At 41.7% G+C, this 20,608-nt stretch overlaps 1 long non-coding RNA gene across 1 annotated transcript in view; it reads left to right on the forward strand.

Moving 5' to 3' along the window:
- The window catches only part of LOC136144660 (uncharacterized), a 31,020-nt gene that overhangs the window by 2,245 nt on the left and 8,167 nt on the right, over positions 1 to 20,608 (forward strand). The window lies entirely within an intron of this gene.

Consider the following 20,608-nt stretch of genomic DNA (forward strand, 5'->3'; position numbering starts at 1 on the left):
CAGGTGATGAGAAGACTACAATTCCCGGGAGGCACTGCGGCCAATGTGGGCCTGGGCTCGCTTTGCATCATGGGACTCGTAGTCATCCCCTGCGGGGCTGGTTCTACCGGGTTACGGGCTGGTTTCCAGAAGGAGCCGAGTTTCAGGGGAGGACTGCTGATTCTAAAAGGGGGACGCAGGATGCTTCACTACAGTCTGTTCCTCCTACTTTTCCTCACTATTCCTCCAATGAGGAGTAATTTCAGAGAACTCCTGAAATTGTTCAGTGTGGCGTGGTTTTTTTTTTTTTTTAATTTTTATATATTTTTTTATTATCTCGAGAGAAATTTTGTTTCAGAAAATATAGTATTAGGCTTGTTAGGGACTTCCTTGGTGTCTTAGATGGTAAAGAATCTGCCTGCAGTGGGGAGACCCTGGTTGCATCCCTGGGTCCCGTGGAGGAGGCATGACAACCCACTCCAGTGTTTGCCTGGAGAATCCCATGGACAGAGGAGCCTGATGGGCTGCAGTCCACGGGGTCTCAAAGAGTCAGCAGGAATGAAACAGCTTAGCACACAGGCTTGTTACACGTGCTCGTTTAAAGACCTGAAGATATCAGAAAAATCGTTCTTTGATAGGCAAATACTAAAATTCAGACTGGTCTGCAGGCCTGTTTATCATTAGAATTGAGCAATTTGATACAAAAGTCATTCCATGAGTTCTAAGGCGTTGGAACAGTCCCAAGACTGGGAAAAATTGATACTTGTAATTTCAAAGTGAACATAGGAAGATAATCTGGCTTGTGGTGTATTGATGGTTTTCGGTTGATAATATTGAGCTTTCAGTGTGAATAAGACGTAAAATGAGAATTCTAGGGACTTCGCTGTCAGTAGTAGTTAAGACTCTGTGCTTCCCATGCAGAAGACAAAGTTTCCATCCTTGGTGGAGAAACTAAGATCCCGCATGCTGCCTCCTACAGCGAAAAAAATAAATAAAATTTAAAAATAAAAAAGAATTCTGTAGAGATGGTAGACTAAAACATGAGATAGTTTTCAGGATAGACTTGGCAGTCTTGACTGAGAGGTGGCAGATAAATCCTTGAGTTCTGTAAGTTAATAAAGGTGTAGAAAAAAAAGAAAAAGGAGCTTTGGAATATTTCCCTCACTTGTCAGGACTGCAGAAAAAGATAAGTTTGAAAATGGAAAATCTGATAATCTAATATCCAGGAAGCTAAGGAATATTAAACTTTCAAGAAATATACATATACCTCAGTTAGGGATAGAAAAAAGATCTAGAAAAGATCTTTGGAATTGTCCAAGAAGAACTTCCTTCACAAAGTATTTAGAGGAGTGTACAGGACATACATACTATATGTATCCTTTGTCTTCCAGAATATCTGGCATAGATGAATGTCTAGATTTTTTACTTTTAGAAAATGAACGGAACATTTCTTAAAAATATTTTTAACGAGATTCCAATTAGCAGTATAAATTATACTAGTTTCAAGTATGCAGCATAATGACTTAATATTTGTACTCATTGTGAAGCGATCACCATAGTAAGTCTAGTTAACATCTGTCACCATAGAGTTATAATTTTATGTTGAATATGTTAGCAACTATTAAATATGCAATATAGTTTTATTAACTATGGTTACCATGCTGTACATTATATCATCATGACATTAATTTTTTTATAACTGGAAGTTTGTACCTTGTGACCCCCTTCGCTCATTTCATCCACACTTCCCTGCTCTGGCAACCCCAATCTGTTCTCTGATTGGTGAGCTTTGTGTTCTTTTTTAATTCTACATATAAGTGAGATTACATGGTATTTGTTTTTCCCTGTCTGACTTATTTCACTTAACATAATGCCTTCAAGGTTCATTCATATTGTGCCAGAGGGAGGATTTCATTTTTTATGGCTGCATAGTGTTTCCGTCTGTGTGTCTGTGTCTGTGTCTGTGTGTGTGTGTGTGTGTCTGTGTGTGTGTGCGTGTGCGTGTGTGTGTCTGTGTCTGTGTGTGTGTGTGTCTGTGTCTCTGTGTGTCTGTGTGTGTGTGTGTGTGTGTATCACATCTTTATCCTTCCATCCATAGATGGGCACTTAGATTGTTTTCGTATGTTAGCTTCTGTAAATAATACCGCAGTGAACTTGGGGGTGCCTGAATCTTTCTGAATTAGTGTTTTGTTTTCTTTGGATAAATACTCAGAAATGGAATTGTTAGATCATATGATAGGCCTATTTTTAAGTTTTTAAAGAACATCCATACTGTTTTCTACAGTGGCTGCATCAACTTACATTCCCACCAACAGTGCATGTGTTCCCTTTTCTTCATATCCTTAAACTTGTTATTTCTTATCTTTTTGGTAATAGTCATCCTAACAGGTATGAGGTGATGGCTCATGGAGTTTTGATTTGCATTTTCCTCATGTGCTTGTTGGCCATCTGTATGTGTTTTTTGGCAAAATACCTGTTTAGATACTCTACCCATTTTTAATTGGGTTGTTTGCTTTTGGACTATTGAGTTGTATGAATTTTTTAAAATACATTTTGGATATTAATGCCTTATTATTTACAAATATTTTCTTCTTCTTCTTCTTTTTTTTTATGGTTTCTTTTGCTGTGTTCAAGCTTTTTAGTTTGATAGCTCCCCTGGTTTATTGTTGCTTCTGTTGCATTTGGAGTCAGATTCAAAAAAATCACTGCCAAGTTCACATTGAAGAGCTTACTGTCCATGTGTTCTTCTAGAATTTTTAGGGTTTCAGGCCTTACAGTCAAGTATTTAATTCATTTTGAATTAATTTTGTGGATGGTATAAGATAATAGTCTAGTTTTATTCTTTTGCATGTGGCTATACAGTTTTCCTAGCATCATTTATTGAAGAGACTGTCTTTTCCCTATTGTATATTCTTGGCTTATGAACAAAGCTAGTGGAGGTGATGGCATTCTAGCTGAGCTATTTAAAATCATAAAGATAATGCTGTTGAACTGCTGCACTCAATAGGGTAGCAAATTTGGAAAACTCAGCAGTGGCCACAGGCCTGGAAAAGGTCAGTTTTCAATCTAATCCCAAAGAAGGGCAATGTCAAAGAATGTTAAAACTACTGTACAATTGTGCTCATTTCACATTCTAGCAAGGTTATCCTCAAAATCCTTCAAGCTAGGCTTAAGCAGTACATGAGCTGAGAACTCTCAGATGTACAAGTTGGGTTTAGAAAAGGCAGAGGAACCACAGATCAAACTGCCAACTTTTGTTAGATTATGGAGAAAGCTAGAGAATTTCAGCAAAATATCTACTTTTGCTTAATTGACTATGTTAAACCCTTTGACTGTGTGGATCACTATAAACTGGAAAATTCTTAAAGAGATGGGAGTACCAGACCACCTTGCTTGTCTTCTGAGAAACCTGTATGTGGGTCAAGAAGCAACAGTTAGGACTGGACATGGAATAACTGACTGGTTCCAAATTGTGAAAGAAGTATGTCAAGGTTGTATATTGTCACCCTATTGATTTACCTTCTATGCAGAGTACATCATGTGAAATTCTGGGCTGGATGAATCACAAGCTGGAATCAATGTTGCCAGGAGAAATATCAACCTCACATATGCAGATGATACTACTCTAAAGGCAGAAAGTGAAGAGGAGCTAAAGAGCTTCTTGATGAAAGTGAAAGAGGAGAGTTAAAAAGCTAGTTTAAAACTCAACATGAAAAAAACTTAGATCACGGCATTCAATCCCATCAATTCATGGCAAATAGAAGGAGAAAAAGTGGAAGCAGTGACAGATTTTGTCTTAGGCTCCAAAATCACTGTGGACAGTGACTGCAGCCATGAAATTAAACGATGCTTGGTCCTTGAAAGGAAAGCTATGACAATAGACAGCATATTAAAAAGCTGAAACATCACTTTGCTGATAAAGGTCCATATCGTCAAAGCTATGATTTTTTCCAGTAGTCATGTACGTGTGTAACAGTTGGGCCATAAAAGGCTGAGCACTGAAGAATTGATGTTTTTGAATTGTGCTGGGGAAGACTCTTGAGAGTCCCCTGGACTGCAAGGAGATCAAACCAGTCAACTCTAAAGGAAATCAACCCTGAATATTCATTGGAAGACTGATGCTGAAGCTGAAGCTTTAATTCTCTGGCCACCTGGTGTGAAGCAGACTCACTGGAAGAGACCCTGATGCTGGAAAAGACTGAAGGCAAATGAAGAAGGGGTGACTGAGGAGTCCATGGTTAGATGGCATCACCAACTCCATGGACATGCGTTGGAGCAAACTCTGGGAGGTCGTTGAGACAGAGGAGCCTGATGTACTGCGGTCCATGGGGTCGCAAAGAATTGGACATGATTTAGTGACTGAAAAACAACAATAACAATATTCTTGTCTCCTTTGTTGTAAATTAATTGCCCATATTTCTGAGCTCCAGGACATCCTTAACAATCAATAAAGAATATCTGCGATTGTCAAAATAAAAGTTATATTAACACAGATAGCATCTAATGGCTAGTCTTTGTGTATGGAATATTTTATTTGAGCTATGATGCCTTTATACAGTGCACACAATCAAATTGAATTGCATTCATTAAAATTTTTAAAGTAACAGAAGACCATTTTTCTGCCCTTTCGTCATTTTAATTTTGTATAAAACATATACACATAGCAGGACATATGGAGCCCGCTCAAGGTCTGATTTTATACAATGATATATAGATATTGGTACGTAGGGGTAGAGGGTTTAAGGGGGATGGAGAATGAAGGTAGAAAAAACATAGCAGAATAAAGTATGTGAAATAGGCAGACATCTCTTGAGGTAGCTTCTCAGATCCCAACATTTCCCCCTTGTCTGAAGTTTGTCCCTCTTCTACAAGGATGGGTCCTCGTGGCCGTGTTCATAATATGTTACTCTTATTACAAAAGATTTTTTTGTCATAGTTGATTGTGTCTGAACAGGACTTTTGATCCAGTTATGTCCAAATGATGCTCTCTTCTACTTTCTTGTGGGAAGGTGAGCATATAGACTGGAAGTCACAGGAGCTAAAGTCAGCTAAAGGAAATTTTGTGTGACGGTCCATCAAGTCCCACAGCTGAGGTCCCTGGAGTTGGTCTAGTTCTTCCCCATTATCCACTTTTTTTGGAGTTATGAGTACCTTAATGTTCTTCCGGTAGATTTGCTTTTTACTTAAATCTAGCCAGAGTTGGTTATTTTGCTTATAACTGAGAGTACAACTAATAGACACATTGAAATGAGACAAACTGAATGCACAAAGTGAAAGTTGATAAAATACAAACAATCCCTTATCGATGGTTTGAAATAACTGAAATAACATAAAATGACTCTTCTCCAGTTATTGTTGTTCAGTCACCCAGTTGTGTCTGACTGCTTGTGACTTCTTGGACTGCAGCATGCCAGGCCTCCCTGTCCCTCACCATCTCCTGGAGTTTGCCCAAGTTCATGTTCATTGTGTCAGTGATGCCATCCAGCCATCTCATCCTCTGACACGCTCTTCTTCTGCCCTCAAACTTTCCCAGAATCAGGGACTTTTTCAGTGAGTTGTCTGTTCACATCAGATGACCAAAATCCTGGAGCTTCAGCTTCAGTATCAGTCCTTCCAGTGAATATTCAGGGTTGATCTCCCTTAAGATTGACTGGCTTGATCTCTTTGCTGTTCAGGGGACTTTCAGGAGTCTTCTCCAGCATCGCAGTTCAAAGGCATCAATTCTTTGGTTTTCTGCCTTCTTTATGTTCCAGCTCTCAACTGTACGTGACCTCTGGGGTGACCATATCCTTGACTATATGGACCTTTGTTGGCAGAGTAATGTCTCTTCTTTTCTACACACTGGGTGTGTCATCACTTTCCTGCCAAGAAGCAACTGTCTTCTGGTTTCATGGCTGCATTCCTTACTTTGGTAGAATTTCATGGATTCCTTGTTTTCCATAGACTGCTGCTGCTACTACTGCTAAGTCACTTCAGTCGTGTCTGACTCTGTGCGACCCCATAGACGTCAGCCCACCAGGCTCCGCTGTCCCTGGGATTCTCCAGGCAAGAACACTGGAGTGGGTTGCCATTTCTTTCTCCAATGCATGAAAGCGAAAAGTGAAAGTGAAGTCGCTCAGTTGTGTCCGACTCTTCGTGACCCCATGGACTGCAGCCCACCAGGCTCCTCTGTTCATGGGATTTTCCAGGAAGAGTACTGGAGTGGGGTGCCATTGCCTTCTCCATTTCCATAGGCAGTGTTTCTATAACCTTAATAGTCAGAATCTGAGTTCCACCTGCCCTCTGTTTTCTCCCTGTCATGAAATTTTAAGAGTTCATAAAAAGAACTGTAGACGGTGTGTTCTTAGAGTGACAGGAGGTGGCCAAAGCAGCAATGGAGCAGCATGATAGCCAACTTTCTTACAACGGATTTGTGACCCGCGGAGTGTCCTAACCCCGGGTAGGAAGTACACGACTTTCTTATAGTGGGTTTGTGATCCGTGGAGTGTCCTAACCCCGGGTAGGAGTTACACAACTTTCTTACAACGGATTTGTGACCTGTGGAGTGTCCTAACCCCGAGTAGGAATTACACAACCTTCTTACAGGGGGTTTGTGACCCATGGAGTGTCCTAACACTGGGTAGGAAGTACAAAACCTTACAACGGATTTGTGACCTGTGGAGTGTCCTAACACCGGGTAGGAATTACATGGCATTCGTAATGGCACAGAGAAGAGCCTTTCATGCCACTAGCATGGATTTGTGATTTTCTACTCCTATTACTTAAGGAAGACTCTGAAAGCATGTGTGGAAATCCTACTGGAAATATAGCAAAGAGACCAAATTGCTTCACAAAATCGCAGTTATTCTTCGAACTGAAAGGGACCATAATGATCTTGAAGATAAGTCTCCATTTTAGAACTGAGACTCTAAAATGACTCTAAAATGACCCTTTCATTTCCTCAAAAGCTGAGGAAAACAGAAGCTAAAAGATCTGCTTGTAATCAGTTCCACTGCCCATGAACTCTTGGTTCTCAAGCTGGTAAGCTTCTTACCCGGGATAGTAAGACACCCTTTTCTGAGCACTTTGCACTTGTGTCCTAAATGTCCGTCATCCTTCCAATAGTGTCTTGCCCCTGGTACATTCTCAGTTAACAGGTGATGCTTGGGAAGTCTTCATGGATTTTGGTGCATGAGGAGGACCTACATTGGGCTTCAAGGGTTGCTAGGAATTGAATAAGTGAAGGATTCAGGCAGGGCAAAAAACAAAAATGAAAGTGAAGTTGCTCAGTTGTGTCCGACTCTGTGACCCCCATGGACTGTAACCTGCCAGGCTCCTCCGTCCGTGGGATTCTCCAGGCAAGAATACTGGAGTGGGTTGCCATTTGCTTCTGCAGGGGATCGTCCTGATCCAGGGATGGAACCTGGATCTCCTGCATTATGGGCAGACTCTTTATGGTCTGAGTCACCAGGAAGAGCACACCAGGCAAAGTCAGAAACTCGAGAAAGGGCATACCTGTGTGGAGTGTGGTGAGACATCGAGGAGACCAGCCTTATTGAACTGAAGGGCCTTTAATGTGGCTGAAAATAGAGCTATGAGCTCCACCTCATCCCTCAAGCCATCTCAAATATAACTTCGTTAGTAATACCTTCCTGCTTTCTTCAGATGGAGTTAAAGCAAGCACGTATACAAGCCTCTACGAGCCTTGTATTTGGTACACGAGTGGAGGCAGTCGTTGCTTGATTTGTGAGGGCTTTTCTGGTGGCTCAGACAGTAGAGTCCTCCTGCAATGCAGGAGACCCGGGTTTGACCTCTGCGTTGAGACGATCCCCTGGAGAAGGGAACGGCAACCCACTCCAGTGTTCTTGCCTGGAGAATCCCATGGACAGAGAAGTCTGGCGGGCTTCAGTCCACGGGGCTGCAAAGAGCTGGACACAACTGGGCCACTAACACTTTCACTTTCACTAAATGTACAGCATAAGGGCCAGGATTGTGTATTGACATCCATGTACTGACCTTGTATGGTACCCGAATAAGGCAGGTGGGTATCGTCTCCATAATAAGTACTTTATAAAATACCTGGCTCATCTTTCTTGTGCACATTTCCTACAATATTCTTCTAGACTTATGCATTTTCCACTCCTGGTTTAGAGAATAAAATCTAAATTTTTGAGTAGGTCCATGAGCCCCTTCATATAATGACTTTTATCTCTTTTATGGTCTATTTCCTCTAGATGAATTAATTGGTTAATTAGTCCACCAGCTATTTATTGAGTACCTATCATATGCAATGAGTCTCAAAGTCCAGCTATATCTATATATTTCCCCTTCTAAGCTTTCCATTTTTCTGTTTGCTAGCTTTTCTTATAGCTTTTGCCTGGAATTCTACTCCTCTCGTCCCATTTCTGAGACTCAGCTTTAGATGACATGCTCTCCAAAGGCTGGTCTGACTCCCTCTCCACCATGTTCTCACAGTCCCCTCTTCAAGCTTCTGTTATGGCCTTGCCCCTGTTGAATGTGGTTATCGCTCTGTGACTGCCTTTCTGACTAGGACATGTGCTCTTTGAGGCAGAGACCATATCTTTTTCTTCACTGGCTCACAGAACCTCCAGCATATGTTGTGGCTAAATTCATTCGAGTTTATGAATGAAAGTGGGTGACTACAATTTTCTTATTGGATCAGCTAGGTAGTTTACTAGAAACAAGCGAACACACATACACACATTCTCAATGAAACTTGGTTTCAAAGAAACTTTAAAAGGAAATTTAGCGCTTGAAACAAAGTGAAACAACTCTGCTTAAAGAGAAAGGACCCTTACATCTGCACAGAGTAACTTGTAAATCACTGTGTTAGATAGATGATCTCTAAGTCCACTTCAGATCTAATGTTTTATAAGTTAACGAGTATCATTTGAAACCTTAAGGAGAGGCTGAAACAAACATCACAGTCTGGTTCAGATCTATAAAGTGCATTAGGCAGAGCGAAGATTAAATAAAATGCAAAAAAGCTGAACTATTGAAATTAAACATACAGATGAATCAGGTGTTATTGTTCTTTTAAGTCTTTGTCTTAATTAAGTTTGGGATATGCTGCAATTCCTGGGATAAACAAAGAGAAGGAATTCTGAGGTCCTAGTGCCAGGTTTCAACATTCCACTATGCAAGAGATCCTTCAAAAAAAGAAAACAAAATGTATTCAAGGAAAAACTATAGCCTTGGAAGAAGTAGCAAGTTTCTGGTCCATTGACACCAAGATTTCTGCTCATCTTTCAGGTGAGGTATTAACCTCTTCAGAGAGGGCTTAAATTATCTGGGTTACCCATGGTCTTTTGTTTGGATTACTTCCAGCTTTTTTAAAATCTGTAATATGTGACAATAATAATCCTTCCTCATAGGGCTGTTTTGAAAAAAAAATCGATCTTGCTTGGTAAGTGCTTAGTACAGTACCTGGCAAAATGAACAATAGATATTATTATCTGGGGTCAACTTGGTAGCTCAACTACCTTAAGAAGGTAGACAGTATTGATAGTAATGTATATAGATATTTGTTGAATGAATGACTGAATAGTAGTTAATTATGAGCAGAGATCTGCACTATTTATTTTATGTACATTAACTTATTTAACCCTCAAAATAATCCCATGAGTCAGATAGTGTTGTTATGATTGGTTCTTTCCAGACTGAGTTTGTAAGAGGCCAAATAGCAGCTCTTTATATATGAAAAGTTATTCTCTGAGAAGTTATCTTTGTATATATAAATGCATATATATATTTGAGAAGTTCTCTTGTTTGGAGGAGAAGGAAATGGCAACCCACTCCAGTGTTCTTGCCTGGAGAATCCCACGGACAGAGGAGCCTGGCGGGCTGCAGTCTGTGGGGTCGCAGTCAGACGCGACTCGGCGACTCAGCCGCAACAGCAGCCTTGACTGGAGAGAATGAAGGACGCAAGCCCGGCTCTGTCTGCCTCGGAACCCATGCTCAGACTGCTCCTCCGCCATCCTCTCTCTGTCATCTCACGGGCTGAAGCCTCGCCCCTCAGAAGCCATCCTTGGCAAGACAGAGATTGAAAGAGAAGTCTTTAGACTTAGTTCCAGAAACGCTGGGGGTCTCACTTCATTTAGCGCTATGGTAGCTGACCCGAGTGATTTCATTTCTTTTATCTTTCTCTTTGACTCTTACCCAGTTGTAGTAGAATTCATGCATCCTGGGTTTGGCTCCTAAGATAACTTGTCTTGGTAGACTGATGGTTTCCTCAGATGCTCTCCTGTTGCTCTCATTTGCTGTTTATATTGGTTCTGAGCCCTAGCTTCTCTCATCTTCCTTGTTGAAAGATTGGATGGACTAGAAGGGTTGGGAAGGAATTAAACAGGTAGAGATTGTGTTTGGATAGGAAATGAGGGAGTGTAGCTGGGAAGAGGAGTATCCTAGGCAGAAAATGTATAGAGGATTTTATATAGAGATTCTTTTAATAGTGAGAGACAAAGTTGTTTGAATTGAAATAAAGACAGACCTGCAGTTTTAATTTTTATGTGATACTAAATAGCCTTATCTGAGGAGCCAGCTCTTCCTCTTCATCTGACAGATCTTTGTTGCCTGCCTACCATATGTTCCAGTTATTGTTCTAAGCCTCTAGGAATTTATCAGTAACAGCATATGCAAAACCACTCTTCTCATGGACTTCACATTTGGTAAATGTTCACGTGGGGACAGACAATAAACGTAACAAGAAATAAGTGTTAAGAATTTATCTAGGTTTATATTCTTTGAAGACAATAAAGTAAGAGTCATATGATCGGAGTCTCTGGGGCAGGGGAAGGTGAAGCAGTCATCCACTGGGGCATCGAAGCAGACCTCTCTGAATGCGTCTTGATTGCTGAGATTTGGATGCCTAGAAGAAAACAGCTTTGCAAACGTGAGGATGTAGGCAGAGCATTCTAGGAAGGGTGACTCGCATGTTCTGTAGGAGGAAAAAGGAAACCACTTAGCCAGAGCACTCTTTTTTCCTTTTCCTAAGATCTCTGGTTCCAGGAAGTAAGATGCCAGATGTTTCTCCAGTTGCATATGTGATCCAAGTGTTTCTGACATTTGAATTTTAACATCAATATCCCAACCTTGCTAGTTTCAAGCTCCCACGTCATTTTAGGGAATTCTAGTCTCATGTCAGTTTTCCTTTGTTTGCTCACCCTTAAACTCCCCAAGAGGCATCTTCTGTGCTTCAGGGACTCTGTTTTGGTCATTACTCCCTTAATGGCTGGGTCAGCTGCTGTCCCTGCTGTTGCCACCGGCAGAATCACGCTCGTATTGACAGCTCCACAGTAGCCTTTCCACGCACAGGGGTGAGACACTCCGTGTCGCTGGAGTCACGCTCGTACACAGACGCCAGTGGAGAACTTCCAGCAGGGCCCCCGGCCCCGGCTGAACGGGAGACCCACGGGGCAGCAGCCTGCTGCCAGCTGAAATGGAGAACTTTCACGTTTGCTTGAATCCCCAAGTGTTACAGAGTGTGTCGGGCACCCCCTTTGAGTTTTGTTCACTTAGTCCCCTTCTCCCCAGGGAGCACCATCCACATGGGTGGCTGAGTTTGCCGAAGGTTCTGTAACAGTTCTGCAGTGGGCTTCATCAGATGCCAACTCTCTGAGTGTCTTTCTGTCTAGGGAATTCCTACCATCTGATTCTTGGTGAGAGGTCAGAGCCCACTTTCCACTCTCAAATTCTAGGTTACCGTATCCTTGCTTTCTCAGCCTCATTCCAGTTAGCGTACAGAACAAGCCCTCAGCATTACCAGTCAGAGGAGTCTTTTCCCATGCCTGCTGCATTGATTGAAGAACAGGGTCTAATGCTCAGAGGTAGCGGCCTGCTCACAGACTCATCATATGGTTTGGTTTTGGGCTTTCCAGGTGCCACAGTGGCAAAGAATCCTGCCAGTGCAGGAGACACAGGAGCTGTGAGTTTGACCCCTGGGTCAGGAAGCTCGCCGGCAGTAGGAAATGGCAACCCGCTACAGTGTTCTCGCCTGGAAAATCCCGTGGACAGAGGAGCCTGGCGGGCTACAGTCCATGGGGTCGGGTATGACTGAGCGCCCAAGCATGATTTGTTCCTGCAACCCACTTCAGTATGTTTGCCTGGAGAATCCCGTGGACAGAGGAGCCTGGTGGACTATAGTCCATGGCATTGCAAGGAGTCGGGTATGACTGAGCGCCCAAGCACGATTTGTTCCTGCAACCCACTCCGGTGTTCTTGCCTGGAGAATCCCATGGACAGAAGAGCCTGGCAGGCTACGGTCCATAGGGTCGCCAAGAGTTGGATACAACTGAGCAACTTAGCATATATGCATGCAATGTCCCCAAGGATTTCAGAGTTCTGTTAAGCTAGTCAATATCCTTAAAGTTTTTCTTTTTTTCTTACCAACTTATTGACCATAGACATATTAGTACATCTTTTGTTACCCAAACAGTATTGACTGGAATGTTTCAATATTTGCCTGCACAACAAATCTCCAGCCACAGGTTTTAGTTTCTTCAAACATTCCCCAGTCAATAATGTGTTAAATTTGACAGAGTCACTTTTGAGCTGCTTGCTACATAAGCAAGTGAAGAGAACGGCAAAGAGAAAGGCCAAGAAAAAAGAATGATTTAAATTGAGGGAAATTGATGCCTTTGAACTGTGGTGCTAGAGAAGACTCTTGAGTCCCTTGGACAGCAAGGAGATCAAACTAGTCAGTCCTAAAAGAAATCAACCCTGAATATTTCTTTTAAAATTAATTAATTTATTTTAATTGGAGGCTAATTGCTTTACAATATTGTAGTGGTTTTTGCTATACATTGACACGAATCAGCCATGGGTGTACATGTGTTCCCCATCCTGAAACCCCTCCCACCTCCCTCCCCATCCCATCTTCTTGGGTCATCCCAGTGCACCAGCCCTGAGCACCCTGTCTCATGCATGGAGCCTGGACTGGCAATCTATTTCACATATGGTAATATACATGTTTCAGTGCTATTCTCTCAAGTCATCCCACCCTTCACCTTCTCCCGCAGAGTCCAAAAGTCTGTTCTTTACATCTGTGTCTCTTTTGCTGTCTCACATATAGGGTCATCGTTACCATCTTTCTAAATTCCACATACATGCATTAATATAATGTATTGGTGTTTATCTTTCTGGCTTACTTCACTCTGTATAATAGGCTCCAGTTTCATCCACCTCATTAGAACTGATTCAAATGCATTCTTTTTAATAGCTGAGTAATATTCCATGGTGTATATGTACCACAGCTTTCTTATCCATTCATCTGCCAATGGACATCTAGGTTGCTACATGTCCTAGCTATTGTAAACAGTGCTGCAATGAACATTGGGGTACACATGTCTCTTTCAATTCTGAAGAACTGATGTTTTTGAATTGTGCTGGGGAGGACTCTTAAGAGTCCCTTGGACTGCAAGGAGATCCAACCAGTCCATCCTAAAGGAAATCAGTCCTGAATATACATTGGAAAGACTGATGCTGAAGCTGAAGCTCCAATACTTCGGCCACCTGATGGGAAGAGCTGACTCATTTGAAAAGACCCTGATGCTGGGAAGGATTGATGGCAGGAGGCGAAGGGGATGACAAAGGATGAGATGGTTGGATGTCATCACCAGCTCAATGGACATGAGTTTGAGCAAGCTCCAGGAAATAGTGGAGGACAGGGAAGCTGGCGTGCTGCGGTCCATGGGGCCACAAAGAGTCGGACACAACTGAGCGCCTGAACAACGGCAGCAACAGCTTGAGGGGAAATACTCTCTTCTTCTCTGCAGTTGGCCATGAACAAGGGAGTGCAGAGTCCTGACCACCATTACCCGTCATCTTGCAGCCGCGAGGGAGTCACTTTGGGATGGAGCCGGTGTGGGGATGGCAGGGTAGTGAAGCGGGGTGAGCATCCTTTGCATTTGCTGTTCCTGGAGTCCGCACTGCTTCTGGTTTTGAAGTGGTCTGAGATAATAAATTTCCTTATTGATTAAGCAAGATTAATTGGGTTTAATTAAGCAAGATTCATCGTGTTTGCTGAGTGATGAGAAGTGTTTGTCTGTTGTTAACAGCCCAGTTGGAAAAAATGGTAAAGCTGACCCTCACCCCCAGGTTTTTCTTTTCTAGAAGTGAACAAAAAAGGGAGGAACATTCCACTTGGGCTGAGTCCTTGAAGCTGGTTGAATTTCTACTTGAATGTTCCATCAACACTTTAAGACCGGTATCTCCCTCCTCTCTACTTTCTTTGGTGACAGTATTTTTACCAGCCAGATAACTTGAAGCAAAAACTTAAAAATTGTCCCAAATTTTCATTTCTCTATTCCTTCCACCTTGTCAGAAATAGTCTGTTAGTTGTTTTTAAAAATATCTTTCAAAACTGTTTTCTCTTCACTTATCACTACAAATACCTTCCTCTGGGCATCCATATATATTTCCCTGGACTGAGACGATTGACTCCACACTGGTATTTTTGACACCAGACTTTCATTCTCCTCTTTTGCTTCTAGAGTTAGAATTTTGAAACATAGATCTATATGCGTCCTAATTCACCTGTTCAGATTCTTTTATTATCACTCATCATTTAAGAGATAAAATGCAAAACTCTTTTGCTTGACAGCTGGTGCCTAAGACTTTGTGATCTGGCTGCTGCCTACCTCTCTAATCTCCTTATTCCTGATTTTCTTTTTCTCTCTTTTTAGTCCATATATTGGATGAAGCACTTGTTATAAATGTGACATGTCTCCCCTCCTTGGTCTGTGCTGTTTCTTCTCTCTCTTTGAAATATCCTGTTCATAAAGCTCATGTTTTAAGTCCTTTGTGTGTATTTTCATAAGTTTTCCATGCTTGGTTGGCATTTCTTCCATATGTCCCTTGTGTAAATTTCAGCCTTGACCACACTGTACTGAGATTGTCTTCATATTTGTCTCCCTTTCATTCAGTCAACCCAGATTTCCAGAGTACTTTTTGTGTGTGAAGCACAATGCTGAGTGCTAGCCATTTAAAAATAAACACTTAATATTGACCAACTTGGTTTAGCAGTTAAACAGAGAGAGGCACTTGAATAAATAAATATGAACATGTTCGGATGGTAGGATGGATCTCTCAACAGGGTACCTGGTCGGCATAAGGAAGAAAGAGGCACTGTTACTAGGAGTTGTGGCTTACGTGTTAGGTCATGGATAGTGATAGTCAAGTTACATGTGCTGTCCCGTTTATTCTTCTTCACCAACAGATATTTAACGAACACTTATGGTTACCATGCTCTGGACCAAGAGATACAGTAGTAATTAGAATTAGTAATTGCCCTCATGGCGTTTACGGTATAGTTCAAAGGCGGCAGACCAAACAGGCTATCACAGTACAGCGTCGCAAGCACCACAACTGGGTAGAGGGTTCATACAGAGGAGGTGGGCCAACCCAGGCTGCAGGGCGGGCCATGAGTGAGGACTTCCTGGAGGAAATGGCACCTGTTGGTGAGGTCAGACCTGAATGATTATTAAAAGTTGGGCAGGAGAGGGGGATGGGGATTGGAAGTGAGGGAGGAAGACATTCTAGGCAGGACAGTACCTTCTAAGGTCTGATAGTGAAAAACAGCGTGGTAGAGTTGTGTTTTAGGGGTAAAACATTATGAGTGTATGAATGTGTACAATTTTCTGTGCACCCTAGACCTTAGAGGACTCAACCTTGCTTCTTAGGTCTTAGGTCTAAAGTCTGAGTTTTCAAAAATAATTAAAGCAACCAAGAGGGTAGTTGTGCCTGCCTTTCCCAGAAGTTTCACGTGTGCGTCCTTTCTGAGGATCTGAGAGAATTCTAGGGCTCTGAACTGCTGGCTTGTCTGGCTGTCCTCGGCCATCCTAGGGTGGATTACCTTAGCTAGTGGGCTTGAGTGGAAGAATGGGGACCAAGAGTGCTGCCTGGTGGGGGTGGGATGGGATGGAGGGGGAGCCCCCTGACTGTAAGAGAGCCACGAGGGGAAAAAGATCTTTGCCAGCTTCAGAGGTCATGGAAAACCTCCAGGGGAAAGAAAGGTGCATGAAGGTAATGCCTAGGTAGCATTCTGAAATTCTGTGTGAGAGTCCTGGGTCACCTCTTTAAGAACGTCACAGTTAAGATCTATGCTCTCCTTCAGGCTTCTGGACTTAAGGCTCATGTTTCTGTGGCTGGGCCACCACACAGAGACTGGACTGGCAGTTCTTTGGATTTCAGAAGGAAATGCAAGAAGAGAAAGTTCAGAGAACAAAAATCTCAAGCATAGAGTCAGGGAAGGTTCATGATGAGGCCAAGAAGGTGGAGGACCAGGTCACAGAGGGCCCTGAAAGCAAGGCTGAGAAAGGGCCCAGGGTCACATTTGCATTTCAGACAGATTCCTCTGTCTCTGGCATCTGGAAGAAGCAGAGAGGTGAGACCCAGGCAGGGAGGTGACCTGCTCGGGTACAGAGCAGTCCTTTGAAGGCAAGGGTTATTATTTACCTTGATTTTCCAGGGGAAGAAGCAGAGCTCAGGGAGCTGTTTGGCAGTGAAGGGGATTAAGACTCTGGACTATCGGACTCCAAAGTCCACACCTCTTCTTGGTAGATCACACTGTCCCCGTGTACTCGGCTGTACTCCTCTTTGAAGGAAGAGGCTGCGTCTTCTTGTTTATGGGTTCAGTGCCTGACCTGGTTATCTGTCAGTGAGTGACTAAACATGGCCAAACTTAGTGGCTTAAAGCGGTAGCATTCATTTTGCTCATGCCTCCGCAAAGGGAGCAGGCATGGCCTGGGAAAGCAGTTGGCTCTGCTCTCCTGAGTGACGCCTAGGGCGGCTTGAAGGTGGGACTGGGTGACCCGTGGGCTCCTTCACACACGTCTGCCAACTGATGCTCGCTGTTGCCTGGAACCTTAGTTGGGGCTCTTGCCCTGGACACCTCCACCTGGACTTTCCTTGTGTCTTATTCCTTGTTGTCTTACAATATGGCATCTGGGTTCCCAGGGTGAGCATCCTAAGAAAGAGTGGACCATGCTGAGGTTGTATTGCTTTTTTAAACCAACCTTGCATTTCTGCTTGTTGGGAACGCCTTATTAAGGCTTGCTCATACCTAAAGAAAAGTAAATCAGAATTTTGATGGGAGGAGTGTCAAGGAATTTGCTGATGTGATTTAAATTAACTACAGTGCCTAATTTTATAGCTAATACTTAAGTACTTAAACTTAGAAAGTGCTCTTTTATGCTTTTTACTTGGGTTGAGTATTTGATTCTCATGATAACCTTGTATTGGTGAGTGGTGGTTTAGTAGCTAAGTCGTATCTGACTCTTGCAACTCGATAGGTCATAGCCCGCCAGGCTCCTCTGTCCATAGAATTCCTGTCCAGGCAGGCATACTGAAGTGGTTTGCCATTTCCTTCTCCAGAGGATCTATGCAACTTAGGGGTCAAATCCGGGTCTCCTGCACTGCTTGCATATTCTTTACTGACTGAGCTACAAGGGAACTTACGTAGCTTGCATTACTGGGCCCATTTCACATGTGACTAAATACAGCTACAATAAGTTAAGTATTTCTAAGACACAGATAGTAAGGTGGGGGAGACTACTAGTGGAACCTAGACAGTTTGGCTCCAGGGTCTATGTTCTGAACCATTCTGTTATGTTGACTATTTCAGAGTCTGGAATGTAGTCAGAACCAATATATAATTGTTGAATGGATTAGTGTTTTGTATTGATAATTTGGGCTTCTCTCAAATGCTAGTTAAGACATTTCTTAAGTATTTCATATCTGACATTTCATATCCTATACCCAACATTGAATTAAAAATATACTCTTGGAAATATACAAGTGGAAAAGGTTAAATCATGGATTTTCAAGTCAGTTGCCCTCTCTCCCCCACCGAGAACACACCAAAATCATTGAAAGAGTATGTAGTTGTATGTGTATACATTATATTTCTCTCCTTTCCCAGACAGGTTTTATTTCAATAGTATTCATTTTAAAAGAACATATAACAGATAATATATTCTCTGTGGAAGTTGTTTTTTCAGTGCTACTTACATGATACAGTTAATTTAGAATATAAGAAGAGCCACCTTGTGGTAATATTTAGCATTTCACAGTTATATATATATATATATATACTGAGCAAAAAATTATAAGCAGTTTTAAAAGGAATCACTGGATAGCAAAATAAAAGGTATTTGAATATATATTAATATATATGTTATATGCAAGTCATATGATATGGTTTCTGATATATACAGTTTGCTTTTTTTTTTCCATTTATTTTTATTTGTTGGAGGCTAATTACTTTACAATATTGTAGTGGTTTTTGTCATACATTGACATGAATCAGCCATGGATTTACATCTATTCCCCATCCTGATCCCCCCTCCCACCTCCCTCTCCACCCGATCCCTCTGGGTCCTCCCAGCCCACCAGGCCCGAGCACTTGTCTCATGCATCCAGCCTGGGCTGGTGACCTGTTTCACCCTAGGTAATATACATGTTTCGATGCTGTTCTCTCGAAACATCCCACCCTCGCCTTCTCCCACAGAGTCCAAAAGTCTGCTCTGTGCATCTGTGTCTCTTTTTCTCTTTTGCATATAGGGTTATCATTACCATCTTTCTAAAGTCCATATATATGTATTAGTATACTGTATTGGTCTTTATCTTTCTGGCTTACTTCACTCTGTATAATGGGCTCCAGTTTCATCCATCTCATTAGAACTGATTCAAATGCATTCTTTTAACAGCTGAGCAATATTCCATGGTGTATATGTACTACAGCTTCCTTATCCATTCGTCTGCTGATGGGCATCTAGGCTGCTTCCATGTCCTGGCTATTATAAACAGTGCTGTGATGAACATCGGGGTGCACGTGTCTCTTTCAGATCTGGTTTCCTCAGTGTGTATGCCCAGAAGTGGGATTGCTGGGTCATATGGTAGTTCTATTTCCACTGTTTAAGAAATCTCCACACTGTTCTCCATAGTGGCTGTACTAGTTTTCATTCCCACCAACAGTGTAAGAGGGTTCCCTTTTCTCCACACCCTCTCCAGCATTTATTGCTTGTAGACATTTGGATAGCAGCCATCTAACCCTAACCCTAACCCTAACTAATACAGCCACTATGGAGAACAGTGTGGAGATTTCTTAAAAAGTGGAAATAGAACTGCCATATGACCCAGCAATCCCACTTCTGCACATACACACCGAGGAAACCAGATCTGAAAGAGACACATGCACCCCAATGTTCATCGTAGCACTGTTTATAATAGCCAGGACATGGAAGCAGCCTAGATGCCCATCAGCAGACGAATGGATAAGGAAGCTGTGGTACATATACACCATGGAATATTACTCAGCCGTTAAAAAGAATTCATTTGAATCAGTTCTAATGAGATGGATGAAACTGCAGCCCATTATACAGAGTGAAGTAAGCCAGAAAGATAAAGACCAATACAGCATACTAACGCATATATATGGAATTTAGAAAGATGGTAACAATAACCCTATATGCAAAACAGAAAAAGAGACACAGATGTACAGAACAGACTTGTGGACTCTGTGGGAGAAGGCGAGGGTGGGATGTTTCGAGAGAACAGCATTGAAACATGTATATTATCTAGGGTGAAACAGACCACCAGCCCAGGCTGTATGCATGAGACAAGTACTCGGGCCTGGTGCACTGGGAAGACCCAGAGGGATCGGGTGGAGAGGGAGGTGGGAGGGGGGATCGGAATGGGGAATAGATGTAAATCCATGGCTGATTCATGTCAATGTATGACAAAAACCACTACAATATTGTAAAGTAATTAGCCTCCAACTAATAAAAATAAATGAAAAAAATAAAAATAAAAAAATAAAAACTTGATAAAGGAAAGGAAAAAAAATTAACTATAATATATAAGCCCTATTTTGGCCCTTCCACATCTTATTGTAAAGTCCTGCTTAATTACTAAATTTTCAGGAGAGTAGCATTTCTTCCGAACTTATAGCTTAAACACACATACACACACATGCATACACATATGAAGAATACATTTTTATTTTCCTGACTTTAAAAATCCATATACCTGGGACTGGTTTTTCTTTTTTAAACTTCCTTTTTAATTTCTCTCTTTGATCATATACCAATCATTATTTCTTGACAACATTTGTGTCTTACAAAGAATATTTTAATGGTGCTATGTCATGCTAATCCTGGAGAAAAGTTATAGTTTTCATGAATATCGCTTTTCAGTGCAAATGTAATACCCTAGGGAAATATTTTTAAAAACTGGAGTTTCTACCTGTTAATGTAAAATGTTCCCGAGAAATAGATAAACTACAAAATTAAAAATTCATGTTTATACTGTAACCCTTGATTGTGTTTTCAGAAATTGCCTGGTCTGAATGAAATTATTTAGTTTATAATGAGTTTTAGAAGAAATGAAGAAAATGGAGGAATTGGAAAATGAAATGTCTCTTAATTGAAAAGCGACTATGATTGTTTCTTTCCAATCTAAATCGAATTATTATGACAGTGGTTTCAAGCAATTGGACAGAAGAATTATTCTCTGGAAATAATGACTTCATTATATAACCTAAAAATATAAATAAAAAACTTTAGCTGTGTTTTTACTGAAATAAATGATTTAAAATGAACATATTTTTGTTCTTGTTCCTCTGAAGAATCCA

Source organism: Muntiacus reevesi, chromosome 12 (genome assembly GCF_963930625.1).
Source record: "Muntiacus reevesi chromosome 12, mMunRee1.1, whole genome shotgun sequence".
NCBI classification, from domain to species: domain Eukaryota; kingdom Metazoa; phylum Chordata; class Mammalia; order Artiodactyla; family Cervidae; genus Muntiacus; species Muntiacus reevesi.